Source organism: Jaculus jaculus, chromosome 17, assembly GCF_020740685.1.
Source record: "Jaculus jaculus isolate mJacJac1 chromosome 17, mJacJac1.mat.Y.cur, whole genome shotgun sequence".
Taxonomy (NCBI): Eukaryota; Metazoa; Chordata; class Mammalia; order Rodentia; family Dipodidae; genus Jaculus; species Jaculus jaculus.
Genome location: NC_059118.1, coordinates 55,708,257 through 55,724,285, shown reverse-complemented (window position 1 = coordinate 55,724,285; position 16,029 = coordinate 55,708,257). Strand labels below are relative to the sequence as shown.

The window sequence follows — 16,029 nt, the reverse complement described above, 5'->3', positions numbered from 1 at the left end:
GACATGTTTTGCATACAAACTGGGAAGAAAGGGGCCTCTTCTGCCAAGTTTTATATCACTGTGGGTCTCCATGGAACTGTCATTTGTTTTCTAATGAATCGTAATTTAGGAAATCAAGTCTTCATTTGCAACCTAGGAATATCACAACTGAATAGTCGTATCTCTTTCTTTGTGTGTTTGGGAATTAAACCTCTGTCATTTGGAACTGAATTCCCAATTCCAAAAATGTTGGGAGTCTTCAGATCAGTCAAGGACTCTCCCAGGGCTTCAGAGTGAGGACTCGAGCTGGCCACATGGGGAAGCAGCTGGTGGGAAATCCCCTGCAGTAGCTGTTTTCAGTCTTTATTAAGTGGATCTGAGTGCTGGGGAGAGGGTTGCTCCACTCACGTGTTCACTGCCAAGGCATGAGGACCTGAGTGTGAATCTGCAGCACTCACGTGGGCATAATGACACGTGCCCAGGTCTGGGGATGCAGAGACAGGAGTATCCTAGGTCTTGCTGGCTAGCTCATGTAACTGAACTCGACCTCTAACCTTCACACATACAAATGACATGCACCCATAAGCATGTGCATCTACACACATGAGCAGGCACCCAGAGGTGCACACCAACACTCATACATTTGCAAAACTCAGAAAACAAAATTCAAGGGATTGGGGATCTGGGAGCGGCTATGTTCCAGAAAAAAACAGCAGATGCTGACACACAGAGAAAGGCTTGTGTATTTCCCTTCTAAATCAGAGCCCTTGAATTTCATTCTGAAACCTTTTTTTTTCCTGTGCTACCCTTGTCCTGACTCTATTCATTAGACTCCGTCATCCCAAGTCAGTTCCTATACACAACCCAAATTTCCTGTAATGAGGAACTGCTGAGCCACAAATGCTCCATGGCTGCATTAAGTCTCAAGTTATTGAATTAGGTTGGCATAATTTTAAATATTAAACAATCTTCCCAGCCCCTGGTTATTGTCACTCACTACGGGAGACACATGTCACATTATCTGCCCAACATTGTTTCTCCTTGTCTGATAACAGCACCCTGTTTCCTTTTGAGCAATTATCCTTCTGCCAATCCGCTGTAGTGCCACATATCTGGGGAGAAGATGGCTCCGGAAATGGGGTATGGAAGACCCTCCCTGAATTTCATATGCAGACACTAGAGGTAAGCAATTTCTTTCTTAGAGCATCCCTATCTGGAAGAGCTCTCTCTTCAGACTTGCCCATCTCCTACCCAATACAGTCACCCAAAAAGATAGACAAAGAAGGAGAACTGATATCATCACCCCCGAAATCCCAGACCCAGTCGTATCTGAAGCCACCCCAAAGTCTGAACTTTGAAACTACATAGGTCAGTCCTAGACCTTTGTTATTTAAAGGGCCCTTTCTGAAACATGCACGTGTTTTAATCCACTCATCCTGCCTTGATGCTCCTTTAATATGTTATTGCACTCTTTAATCTCCCTCCAGGTCGGATAGAAAATTTTTCTTTACTCATACCCAAATGCATACAGAACACAGAAATTTTATCTGTTGGTTGTATATTTGCTCTTTATTTCATGATAAAGGGGCTTGTCTCATCAAATCAATTGTTACGCCCTGGGATCTATCTCTTTAGAATTCTAGAAAAGAGGTTGGGGAGATCCCCAGCACCCATGTAAATGCTGGCGTGGAGACATAAGCCTATAATCCGAGCACAGGGAAGGTGGAAACAGGGACTCTTTGGGGGCTCTCTGGTTAGCTAGGCTAGTTGAATGGGTGAGCTCTAGGCTCAGTGAGAGATCCTGTCTCAAAAATAAGGTGCAGAACATCTGAAGAGGACACACAACATTGACCTCTGGCCTCTGTGCGCGCGTGCGCACACATACACACACACACACACACACACACACACACACACACACACACACACGCCGCAAGGAAGCCTCTGACCCAGCACTAGTCTCTACTTACACTGTCTGTTTCAGCCTTCTTCACTCGGCTGTCTTATTATCTTCTTTCCTTCACCACCCTACCTCTTAAGACTTTTCTACAGCAAGAATTATTAATAAGGTCCATAGACTATTCATTATAGGCTTCAGAGACGTCTCCAAGTCCTTTGAAATTACATGCAAGTTTTACATGAATATTCATATTTATATGCATTAGCTATTGATTGCCATGTAACCAATTACCCCCTAATTTAACAGTTTAAAATGGCAAACACTTATGATTTCACAGTTTCTGTGGGTCCAGGCTTTAGACATGGCCCAGCAGGATGCATCTGCCTCTCACGGTACAGCAGTCAGGGTGGTGGTCCAGTTCCCTGTCAGCTGAAAGGCTTTGCTTAGGGAAAATCCATTCTCAGCTCACTCTCATGGTGGCTGGGAGGACTCTGTTCCTCATAGGCTGTCATCTGGGCAACTAGCCTCTCCTTGTCACACAGGCTTGCCAGCTAGCAAGATCAATAAAGGGCGGGTGAGAAACACCTTGGCCCTGTCATCTAACCCATGGCCTTGGTTCTATGCTGATCAGACACAAGCTACTCACAGGCCAGTCCAAAGGAAGTGACTTACACAGGTCTGAGCCCAGGAGGCAGGAACCATGAGGTCATCTTACAGATTGGCTCTCTGAAAAGAGAAGGGAGTCCTCCTCCTCCTTCTTCTCCTCCTCTTCTCTTCCCTTTGTGATGGAAGAGTATGAAAACACACCATATATGATTCTCAAAGCAGTGCCCATGGGACATGTCAATAGGAGAGACTCCTCCTCACATACAGCGGCACAAGGCTGAGACTGTTCAACTCAAGGTCACAATAAATAGGCAGAAACAATTTTTTTGTGTGTGGGGGGGGGGCTTTTTTTCAAGGTAGGGTCTCATTCTAGCCCAGGCTGACCTGAAATTCACTATGTAGTCTCAGGATGGCCTTGAACTCATGGCAATCCTCCTACCTCTGCCTCCCAAGAGTTGGGATTGAAGGTGTGCGCCACCACATCTGGCTCCTATCATGTTTTTGAATTGCTGAAACGACATTTTCTCTTGGATTCTGTCTCAAATATCCATTTCCTTCAAAGTCTTCTTCATTTTCACAAAACGGAAACTTCTGTGTAGTAGACTGAAATTAACCTAGGCTTTGGAGTAGACATGGACTCTGCTGTTAAAAGTTTTGCTGTTAAAAGTTTTGTGGTGGGGCTGGAGAGATGGCTTAGCAGTTAAGCACTTGCCTGTGAAGCCTAAGGACCCTGGTTCAAGGCTCAATTCCCCAGGACCCATGTTAGCCAGATGCACAAGGGAACGTACACTTCTGGAGTTCGTTTGCAGTGGCTGGAAGCCCTGGCGTGCTCCCTCTCTCTCTCTCTCTCTCTCTCTCTCTCTCTCTCTCTCTCTCTCTCTCTTTCTCTCTCTCCCTCTTTCTCTCTCTGTCTGTCACTCTCAAATAAATAAATAAAATAAAAATAAATAAATTTTTTAAAAAAGTTTCGTGGTGCAAAGATCCTACTGTTAATTGCTTCTCTCATACAATCTTTATCCCTTTTCCTCTCTGTCACACACATACATCCTTGGCCTCTTGATGTTAGAATAGAGTGTTGATAACGTGGAACAGGCACCTGCCTTGCAAAGCAGCTCCCATACATTTTGTTCTCTGGACTCCTTTATACTCTTAAAAATGATTATTTATGTAAGTTTTATATTCAGTTAGAAACAAGCCTGAAACAATTTCAAGAATATCTCTTTATCCTTGTTTAAAATGCATCCATCATGTGCCAACATATTTTTAATAAAAATAAACATATTTTGGTGTTACAAAACAAAGAAATGTTAAATAAGATTGAAAATGTTTTGTACTTTTAGAAATCTGTAATATCTGGCTAACTAGAAGAGAGCTGGAATCTCATCTTTGTGTCTACACTCAAATATTATAATATGTTGTTTGGGTTAAAGCATATGAATAGAATCACACAATCATGTAGGCATGTCTGTAAAAAGAAGTGTTTTAATAGCTTTTGTACATAATTGTAGATATTCTGCTTTTGATACTATGCCCAAATTTAATGGTGGTGCTTTATTTATTTATGTATCAGTGGGACTCAGCAGTTAAAGGCACTTGTTTGCAAAGCCTGTTGGCCTAAGTTCAATTCCCCAGCACCCATGTAAATCTGGACACAAAGTGACACACGCATCTGTGATCCATACGTGCCAGCAGCAGCGGGAGCCACAGAATCCAGAAGCTCCTGGGCCAGGTGCATGAAGCTGCAAAACAAGAGACCCTGTCTTATAAAGAAGGTGGAAAGCGCTGGGCGCAGTGGTGCACGCCTTTAATCCCAGCACTCGGGAGGCAGAGGTAGGAGGATTGCCATGAGTTTGAGGCCACCCTGAGACTACATAGTAGATTCCAGGTCAGCCTGGGCCAGAGTAAAATCCTACCTCGAAAAAACAAACAAACAAAAAAAAAAAAGAAGATTATTTTTGGTTTTTCGAGGTAAGGTCTCGCTCTAGCCCAGGCTGACCTGGAATTCACTATGGAGTCTCAGGGTGGCCTCGAACTTACAATGATCCTCCTACCTCTGCCTCCCAAGTGTGGGTATTAAAGGCATGCACCATCACGACAAGCTTTTCTTATTTATTTTTGAGAGAAGGTGTGATGTTTACTCTTGATTGCCAACTTGATTGGATTTGAAATCACCACAGAAACAAGTCTCTGGGATGTCTGTAAGGGCATTTCTACATGAGGCTGTCTGAGACCCTGCTGAAAACAAAACAAAGCAAAACAAAAAACAGAAAACCCACAGCAACAACAACATGGAGAGAAGTGACTAGCATTTTCTATGAATCATCCATTCTGCCTGGTACCCTAAAGAAATATTTGATTCATATTTCCATCTGATCACACGGCATACACAAAGATAAGGGCTGAGATTTAAGACCGGTAATCGTGTGTACTGCTCTGTCATTGCTGGGTGACACTGGCCTTTCTTTTCCTTTGAGTGCCCCATGGCCTGGAGCCGGCCTGACACCAGGTCTTACCCACCATCATTTTTGTATCAGCAATGCAGATAACACCTTAGCACTCTCATAAAAATAGTTTTGACTTCATGGACATATTGAAAGCCACTTGGGGACCTCTAGGACTCCATTGCACACCTTGAAAACCAGTGTCACAGACTGCCTCACATATATTTTTAATCCTGGCACTTGTTTATGCTGAGGAAGCCTGGTTTGATATATTATGTACTCAGTTCTGCTTTTCAAGGTCTGGTGGGAAAACAGAGGCCTCTAATAAAATGTTGATTTGATGACCATGAACCACCCAATATTTCCCAAACATCACTAATACACAAAATTTTTCCAGAGAGCTACAGTCACTCAAAGCTAAATAAATATTTAAAAGGGCCTTTTATTAATCTGAAAAAAGTGTATCTTACAAACAGAGGAAATAATATTATTAGCCTTAAAGTAAATGTATTTAAACTGTTGAAATTTTTGCGAAAGGTTTTCATGAAGTTTATTGTCTAACTCACATCAAGTCCCCCCCATAGAGAGCTCACTTTTACAAACAATACAATAATCCCACACACACACTTCATAGCTTATTCCTTTGGCAAATTCCACTGCATGCAAATACACTTCCTTACGTCTTCTACCTACAGATTATGTCTCACTCCTGCTAGGGATGATTAGAAGAAGAAAAAAAGGAAACCAGGGATTGGAAAAAAGTAAAGAGAAGTGAAACAGATGGCAAGCAAGAAATACAGATTTGGGCAGGCAGCTCTGGGAGAAATCAAGAAGAGGCAGAGGTGTGCAGAACGACCCTCTGGGGTCGGCAGAGATAGGGAGATGGAGGTGGGTGGAGGAGAAGCAGCTAAAATGTTCCGCAGCTTAAGGGGTGCTGGGCCCTGGTGATGGAAACCAAAAATGTCTACCCAGCTGTGGTAAATATAGCTGAGCACAAAATTTTTCCACTTGAAATCTTGACGTACTGGGGGGGGGGGGGCGTGTTTGGTGTAGTAACCTTCTAATTGCTGGAACAAAGCCCCCGACCTAAAGCAGCTGATGGGAGGAAAGCTTTTTGTTTTGTTTTTAAATTTTGGCTCACAGTCTGGAGGTGTATCTGTGAGACCAGAGCAGGATTCAGGATATTTTCCAGCATTTTGATATAAGCCATGTGCAAAAAAAATCTTACACACACGCACACTCATTTTCTGTAATGGATCAAGACTATTTGAAAGCATCTTGTGATCGTGGAAAAGATGACCACGAAAGCCTCCAGCGAGGAAAAGAGCATAAATGAAATGAATAACATGGTACCCATGGTTACACACTCAAGTGTGAAGATGCCTGTGCTTCTCTTCGTTCTGCTACCTTGAGTGTTTGAAGCCGGCTGATGAGTGGAAATGAAGCTCCTACTGCCTTACTTGTTACCTTCCTTCTTTAAGCTAAGCTGTGCCACCAGGCAGAAGTTTTAAAATGTGATGGAACTAATTACGGGTCACTGAAAAAAATAGATGGCAGCTCTGAGTTCAAGGAAGCAGGCAGATGGGCTGGAAATAGGACTCCCACATTCTCTTCTTGCCTCCACCCACACACAGAGTGCTCACGTGTGCACACACACTACACGTACACATGCAAAGAAAGAACCCTAGGATACTTAATACAAGAAGGAATGGAAAAGTGGGGCAGTACATCTGTAAAAAAGAGATTTTAACCAAAGCCAAAGGACCCAGGTTCCATTCCTCAGTACCCACATAAGCCAGATGCCCATGGTAGTGCATAGATCTGAGGTGCACTTGCAGTGGCTGGAGGCCCTGGCATGCCCAGTCTCTCTATCTGCCTCTCTTTCTTTCTCTTCCTCGCAAATAAATAAATAAACAAAATATTTAAATCAAATAAAAGTTAAAGATCACTCAAAATCTACAGGTTTGGAAGCTTCCTCGACTACTCCCTACTCTCTAGCTAATGTTGGGAGTCAACAAACAACACCCCAAAGTGTGCAGCCTCAACACACTGGGTGCTTTATAAATATTTTAATTTACTGTATTTATTTGAGAGAGAGAGAGAGAGAAAGAGAGAGAGAGAGAGAGAGAGAGAGAGAGAGAAAGAAAGGAAGGAAGGAAGGAAGGAAGAAAGAAAGAAAGGAAGAAAGAAAGGGCGCATCAGGGCCTCCAGAGGCTATAAACAAGCTCCAGATGCATGCGCCCCCTTGTGCATCTGGCTTACATGGGTACTGGGAAATTGAACCTGGGTCCTTTGTCTTTGCAGGCAAATGCCTTCACCGCTAAGCCATCTCTCCAGCCTCACACTGGATGCTTTAAAGGAAAGCAGAAGACCTAGAGCCTGCCCCTTCCTGTGTGCCCCTCTGCCTCTCCCAAGCAGAGGAAGTTTTTTCTGAAATTCCCTTATCTACCTGAAGGCTCTCAAACAACAGGGAACACAACTGCCTTTGATTCTATGTCAAGACTCCCTTAGTCAAAGATTAAACTCACATTACAGGAAGGAAGACTGAGGAATGTTGCCACCTGTCCACAGACTATTGCCTGTTCTCCACTCATTCAACTTCCCCAAAGACTCATTTACAATCTACCGAGCATTCTTTGAACCCACTGGACTCCACTGTGAATCATTTATTACCTCTAACAGTTGCTTACGTTTCCACATCTTCCTTCCCACGAAGAAGGCATACGCATTCTGAAACTCCCCGAGTCCCTGGGTACCCGGCTTGCTGTGCAGTGCCTTCCCACATGTTAGTAAGTTTGTCTACTATTGTTTCCTGATGGTCTATGTTCAGTTCATACTCTTCAGAGGGCAGAGGGGAAATTTCCCTGCCCCTGCACAAATGTCATGACCGTCCATGGAACTATAGCAGAGAGCAAGAGGCTCACCTGGTAAAATTCAGGTAGGGGACTTAACACAGTGTCAGGACAACAAACTGACAGCTGGAGCTGCAAGAAGGACCACAGGCTGATGAGGGAGGAAGGACAGAGAGAAAGACACCCTAAGAGATAGCTGGCCCCAGCCAGGGCACATCAAGACTCTGAGAAATAAAGAACCAGTGAAGGAATCCGGGCATGGTGGCCTTTAATCCCATCACTTGGGAAGCAGAGGTAGTAGGATCGCCATTAGTTCGAGGCCACCCTGAGACTACATAGTGAATTGCAGGTCAGCCTGAGCTAGAGGGAGACCCTATGTTAAAAAAAAAAAAAAAAAAAAAAATAGAGAAGGATGATATGGTCCAGACTTGATGTTGCCTTCATTTCTTCAATGACCAAACTATGAGTGTAATTACAGCTCCCCTGCTCGGACCCTCCCTTCACACTCCGGAATCAGCAGGGATTGCTGTGATTATTATTACTGCTTATTGCGTGTTGATGTTCAGATGTGTAAGTGGTGGAACCAATCCCTCGCCTGCCGCATTCTAAACGAATGCTTTCCGAAAGTGCCTCTCCAGTTGTCACAGTTTACCGACTAATTATGTAATGTCCAGATCTAAGTCTTTGTCCGTGAAATTTAAGGGAGTAAATCAAGGACAAGACCCTTAAGACCTGATTTCTTTCTCCTTACAGAACAGGTGTTTTTAAAAAGAAAAAGAAGGAAGGAAAGAAAGACAAAGAAAGGAAGGAGGGAAGAACAAATGCTAAGTTCCTCTAAAGATGCACAGATGCACAGAGCTCTGGTCCTGCCCTGATGCTGACCCTTTCTCATGAGAGCCAAGGATGCTGATCCCCTAACAAGCATTAACAGACCATTTTGTGCTGGTTCCTGAGTGACGCATTAGCGTCACTTTGCAGTTCCGGAGCCGGCAGCCATGAGACCCTTCTCCATTGCAGGCGTCCATGGTTCATGCATCCTTTGGCTTCTTAGGACAGGATCTGTATCTATAATTCATGACTCTCCTTTAGTTTCCTTTCCAGGTCTCTCTGGGCTGGTGCTTAAACAAATTCTCTACCCACATCCAGTGCATGTCAGTCCTTCCTCTGTTAATAATTGATAGTAATGCTGAGAATCATGGGCCAAGGTTTAAGAGTATTTATCTCTTGTCTTCCATCTAAGGCCACTTCTTTCCTTGCTAGAAAAGGTACTACTGAGGCGCAGGTAAACTCAGACAACCCAAAAAGAGACTCATTAGATTTCATGTAACAGTAACACAGACAGAAGCCTAGCGATCTCAGTGTGCTGTGTTTGCCTCTAAAATCTGAACTGTCCCCCATGTGGTGACAATATTATATTTTCCTTAAGAGAGCACACTCTTCCCTGTGACCTATACCAGCTCTCAGCACTGGTCTCCAGTAACAGGCTGCTGTTGGGCTACCTACCCTGTCACCTGCATGAAGCCCATGGACCTGGGCTCTTCAGAATCGGCATTGCTGGGAGCTTGCTAGAAATGCAATCTTCTGTCCACCAGAGTCAAGTACCCAATATTTACCCCTCCGTCCATTCATTTTGCTAGAGATGAAACAGAGCATCTTGCTCTCTAGATAAGCACTATCCCCTGGCATCAGCATCTACCTCTAACAAAAAAGTGCCAGGCAAGGGAGAAGGCTCACTGGCTACAAGTGCTCACTGCACAGGCTTGAAGAACCGAGTTCGAGCCTCAGCACCCATGTGAAAAGCAGGACATGTTTGTGCATACCTGTCACCTCAGCGCTGAGGGGAGCCAACACAGGAGGACTGCTTATCAGACTAACTGAAAAACGGGGAGCGCCACGTTCTGTGAGAGTCTCAGGGAAGTGAGGATGGAGGAAGACGTCCCACATCACCCTCTGGTACTGCACACATGTGCACACATGCACACATGGGTACACCACACATGTCATGCACACCAAAAATTCATGTGTACATCTAGGTCTGAGGGGTACTGACAAGTCTCCCACTCACCCAGTTACTGTCTGGAAGAGGACACATTTCTCAGACTCACGCCAGCTGTGGGAAACATCGATTCTGACCATGACTGGATTTGAACTCCTAAGTCTATATTCCTAGGGCTGGGTGGGTTTTGTGCAGGCAGTAAGGGGGGAGCCAGTGTGCAAGTGAAATCATACAGTGGGAGAGAAGAACCCACTAGAAGCTCGATCGGTCTTGCAGCCTGTGCGTGTGGTTGTGCTACAGCCACCCCTGCGACGAGGCTGCTCAAGTACCCGACATGCATAGCAACCCTTTTTAATTAGGGAAATGTAAAGTTGACTTTCTGTCACCAGAAAGCAAGAGAATCAATCTTAAATGATCAGGGCACAAGTCCTGAGAGCATTTACCCCCGGCCAAACCACCAGGACCTGTGATTCTAGCCATTCCAAAGGCAGATCTCAGCTGGAATTTAAAAAAAAAAAAAATCTCCTAGGAGAGGTTTTTCAAATTGCTTAAAGGTTTCCCTTTTGCTGGTGTGACCCTGACGTCCCCTTCTCCTCTCAGGGATGAAAGACTTCCTGGAAACGCCAGCCATGCTGCTGTCATTTGGAAATGACAGTCCGCCCAGCAAAGGTTAACGCTCTCATCAGAAATGCCTATCTGCGGAGTTGGTTAAGTGGGTCTTTCTGGATCGCCCGCCTACTTGCTCCTTCCCCCATAGCTCAGCAGTGTTTCAAGCGCTCCCCGCTGCTGGCGCCCCAAGCGCATCACTTGCCTCTGGGTTCCAGGTTCAAAAAAAAACCCCACCTGTGGACCCACCCAGCCAAGCTGCTCTCATCAAAAGGACTTCGCTTGTTTTCTACTGCTGTGAAACAGACAAAGGGACGCCAGTATGGCGTCGTGAAGGATGTGGCCTCATGACAAAGGTGTCCCCTGCCTGCTTCGTTCCACTGACTTGCGCCACCTTAGGACTCTTGAGAGCCGCAAGGTCATTTCCAGAGACAGAACCCAGAAGCTTCAGAATTGTGAGCTGCATAAACCTCTTTTCTTCTGACAAACTTTTGTTGTGGTGGTGGTGGTGATGGTGGTGGTGCTAGGAATTGAATCTAGGGCCTCACACATGATAGGCAAGTGTTAAACCATTGCACTATGTGCCCAGCCCAAACCTCTTTTCTTTTTTATTTTTTAAAATATTTTTATGTATTTTTTTTACTTAACAGAGAGAGAGAGTGGGTGCACAGGGCCTCCAGCCACTGCAAATGAACTCCATTCACTTGCGCTCCCTTGTGCAACTGGCTAACGTGGGTCCTGGGGAATCGAACCTGGGTCCTTTGTATATGCAGGCAAGCGCCTTAACTGCTAACCCATCCCTCCAGGCCCCAAACCTCTTTTCTTTTTTTTTTTTAACACTTGAAAAGCATTTATTATTTATTATTATAAACAAGGAAAAGATAAAAATAAAACAAAAATTAAAAAGAAAAGATACAAAAATCTTGTTATAGAAAACATGCTAATAAAATATGGAAAGATGTACATCAATATTAGTGAGGGAAAATCAGTTAAAGTAGCAAAGATAAGGTGTTTTCCTCCAATTACACTGGTTAATTGAGACGTGCAGTCAGTGACCAGTGTGCACCAGATGTAAGAATAAAGAATGAAAGGGTGCAGTTTCTTTGGGATACAACTACCGCAGCATAGCTAACCTGTTTCTTGGTGTATAAACTAGTGAACCTCAACATGTGAGTAAGAGACCAATATAATAATTTATAGAGTAGTTTGCTTCATAGCATCAAAAGACAACCTACCAAATAAGAACAGCAAAATCACAGAGCATATACAGATCTTCATAAATAAGGAATGCTTTTGATATATATATGAAACAGTATACAACAATGAAAATGAATGAATTATTACCACACATAGCAGCTGGATTGGTTTCAGAAACATAATCAGTGAAAAGAAACAGAAAAACGCATTTCATTTCTATCAATTCCAAAATATCAAAACAATCATATATCCTTAAGTATATTGTATAATTAGCAAGATATTTGTATAATAAATGCTATCCATTTTTCGTAGATATGGGTAAAAGAGATATAAAACACAAAGCTATCTTGTATTTCTAGAATTTTGATAGGCATTTGAAGACTATTGATACCTTTCTAATCTTTAGATAGCAATAGTTTTATAGGAGTCCTTAAAATTATTTTGCTTTTAACTTACATAAATATATATTCATATATACAGTATTTTACACATAAATTATTTTCAATTTTTGAAAGAGATATTGTAATAAAGGGTAAAAAGCAGTGAATATGCAACTTTTCTGACTACATAGCACTTCTTAGCATGCACAGTGACCAAAGCCTCTTTTCTTTCTTTTCTTTGAGGTAGGGTCTCACTCTAGCCCAGGCTGACCTGGGATTTACTATGTAGACTCAGGGTGGCCTTGAACTCATGGCAATCCTCCTACCTCTGCCTCCCAAGTGCTGGGATTAAAGGCATGCACCACCACGCCCGGCAAAGCTTCTTTTCTTTATAAGGTTTCTAAGCCCTGGATATTTTGTTATAGTAACAACAACAAAAAAATGAACTAGTACCCTCTCCTTTCAAAGTCCTAAATCTGGTAATATCCTCAAAATTCCTTTTTTCCATACAAGGTGGCATTCATGGGTTCCTTGGTCAGCATGAAGATATCATAGGATAGCATTGTTTGGGCAACTACAACAGACTTGAGAGGTATGAGTGATAGAGAAGAGTTAGAGTGAGAGAGATACCAGGTCACTGAGCGCTGGGAATTAGTCAGCAATCCAAGATCTTAACCAATGCCGTCAATGAAAGAGCACACCCTGACCCTGGCAGTTCTGGCCTCCTTGGATTGCACAAACCTAGAATCTGTTTAAAAAATTTTCATATGTGCATTGGGGTACACCGGGGCCTCTTGCCACTGCAATTATCAGACACTTGTGCCACGTTTTGCATCTGGGCATGGGCAGCTTGGGAATTGAAACTGAGCTAGCAGGTTTTTCAAGCAAGTGCCTTAAGCCACTGAGCTATCTTCCCAGCCAGATCTAGACTCTTTAAAAAAAAAAATTGCCAGGCGTGGTGACACACGCCTTTAATCCCAGCACTTGGGAGACAGAGGTAGGAGGATCGCCAAGAGTTCGAGGCCACCCTGAGACTCCATAGTTAATTCCAGGTCAGCCTGGACCAGAGTGAGACCCTACCTCAAAAAACAAAAAACAGAGCTGGAGAGATGGCTTAGTGGTTAAGCGCTTGCCTGTGAAGCCTAAGGGCCCGGTTCGAGGCTTGGTTCCCCAGGTCCCACGTTAGCCAGATGCACAAGGGGGTGCACGCGTCTGGAGTTCGTTTGCAGAGGCTGGAAGCCCTGGCGGGCCCATTCTCTCTCTCTTCCTCTATCTGTCTTTCTCTCTGTGTCTGTCGCTCTCAAATAAATAAATTAAAAAAATATATTTATTTGCAAGCAGAAGAAGGGGGAATAGCGAGGGAGTTAGGAAAGACAGAGAATGAGTGGGTGAGCCAGGGCCTCTTGCCACTGCAGAGGAACTCCAGATACATGTGCCATTTGGGTATCTGGCTTTATGTTGACACTGGGGAATTAAAGCTGGGCCACAGGCTTTGCAAGCAAGCATTCTTTATTAGCTGAGCCATCTCTCCAGTCCTAGGTCTAGACTCTTTCTAGCCCTCACCATCAAACATAAAAAGCTAACACCATTTGCAGCTCAAAAGCAATGAAGTCAGAAAGGATTCCCCAGCTACCACACAGACACACACACACACACACACACACACACACACACGCACGCACGCACGCAGCACGCACACACCCCTCCATCCTTAGCTTGTGATTGCTCCTGTTAGACTTCAGTTGGTTCTGGACATGAGTTAAAGAAGAAATGAAGTGACTAGTGTACATCAATGAAGGATATTTCCAGAATCTCTCTGCTGGAGCCTGGCTTGATAGTGGTACTAGGAAGGGGAAAGGGGGCAGGGGAGAAGCTGCGTGTTGTCAAGGGATGTGGAGAAATGGGTCTTTCCACACACATGAAGGGGAAAGGTAAGACAGTCTGGCACTGTGGCATCTCTGTAGGTAGGCCTAGAACAGTTCTGTCTAAATCGATGACATTCACCGTATGAAAAAAAATGACTGAGTCTTTGAACCAAATTCCTGCAGAGCAAAGCAGAGTCTAGTCTAAACACATTTTCTAGTCTGACATCATTTTACAATCCTACACCGTGCTGAAAACTACACTCAGACAGTCTGTGCCTTGCTGCCTTCCTGTCTGGAAAACACAGGTTGAAATGTACAAGGAGACATTTCAGGAAAGCCACCTCTACATTGACACCCTGAGTCCTCACATTTTGCAGTGCAAGTCCTTGTACCAATTTTAGTGGCGCCTGAATCTGAAAAGCGCTGGTTCCAAACATTTTACCCTAAAGGAACTTTCTCCCAAATCTCCTATGTACGTGTGAGCATGGAAAACCGTGGCACCTTTCCTCCGCTCCTCTGACTGTCCAAGAGTCTTCTGCAAGGCCTTTTAAAAAATCCTCCTCTCTCTCTACCTTTCTCTCTCTCTCTCTCTCCCCTCTGTGTGTGTGTGTGTGTGTGTGTGTGTGTGTGTGTGTGTGTGTGTGTGCCCGCCCCAGTGTGAGTACAGATACATGAGTGTGGCAATCTACATGTGGGGGTCATTGGATAGCCCCCCAGCTGTCTGTCTTTGTCTTCCACTTTGAGGCAGGGTCTCTTGTTCATCACAGAACACACCAGACTAACTGGCCTGAGGCATGTTGGGATTCTTTTGTCTCTGATCCCATCTCGTGGCTTTCTGGGGACACCTGGGTATCCCAACTCAAGTCACAGCAAGCGCTTGACCCCTGAGCCACCTCCACAGCTTGGTAAGGATGTTTTTATTCTCAGGACATTTGTTTTCCCTCCTCCTTGGGTCTCCTGGAAAGCCTGGCTTTGTTCTGGCCTCTCTACCCTACATTCTAGATCGTCCCCACTCAGCAGAAACGCCTCAGTTTAAATGATTGACTTCCACAATCAAAGAGTGTCTTCACTTGGTTACAGAGGCACCCTGGGGGGCTTCAGAGTTGAATTTCATTTATTTTTATCAGCAGCTTTTAGGCATTTGACTATTTGGGCAGAGTTGGGATATGAGAAGCCCAGAGGCATCTTTGGAGTTGCAGTGCAACAATTTTTTTTTTTTTTTTTTGGTAAGGTCGGCTTCAGCTACAGGCAAATAAACAATCCAAAAATTTATATCAAACAACATGAGGCAAGCTCCTTGGAGAAACAAAATCCATCCTTCAGAACACATTGTCCTCAAGCGGCAAGATTATCTTGTAAGTGTGTCTTCCCTGCCCACAGAGCTCCCAGAGGCTTTGAAAAGGGTGCGCTGATGTTTTGAAACACCTATTTCAAGGGGCGTTTTCAAAACTGACTTTCCCTCCACCAACAGCAAGGAGAATCAACCCACAAGAGGAGCAGGACACGAGCTGCGTAGGTTTGACTTCGGTGAAGTAAGCTGGAAGGACGCAATGGCCACAGGCATGCGCAAAGAAAGGCGCCGTGAAGTGGAGACGCAGGACCTGGTGCCCCGATTTATAGTCATTGCCGGAGGTGCTGCGTCGTGACCTTCGCTGGAGTGCTGTCCTCTCTGAGAGCAAGCGCCTGAGGTCACAGCACCCTGTGGGCTGAGGTGACTGATCAGTCCCATTTCCACAGGAGGGAGTTGAGGCCCGGGGACTTCAGTCACTCTCGATCATTACCAGGACGTGTCAGAGCTGGGGCTGAGCTGGCAACTGCGTGCTTCTATGCCCTTGCGACCATTTAAGCGCGGATGTGTGGCGTGATCTTTGGCTCAGCCTCTCCCAGAGTCTTACAGTTTGCTAAGGATCACTTAATTCTAGCTTATTTGCAAATTTCCTCCCCACACTTGCTTTTTCGATACCATTGCTACTCTCCAAAGTGTGCTGTCTGTGTATCCCCGTCTCTTTCTGCCCCCACACTGTCCCCTCTCTCTCTGTCTCTCTTGAACTCTTTTCTCCTTAAAGACTCCCTTAAGAACTCTTTTTTATTTGTGTGTGCATGCACGTGTGGGTGCGCGCATGCAGGCGCAGGTATACACATACCACAGTGTGTCACAGTGCATATGAAGGTCAGAGGGCAACCTCAGGAGTCATTCTTCACCTTTC

General features: G+C 44.6%; 1 pseudogene; it reads left to right on the top strand.

The window, feature by feature from the left end:
- Window positions 1–10,448, top strand: part of LOC101611432 — a 29,219-nt pseudogene extending 18,771 nt beyond the window's left edge.
- Window positions 10,449–16,029: the final 5,581 nt, after the last annotated feature.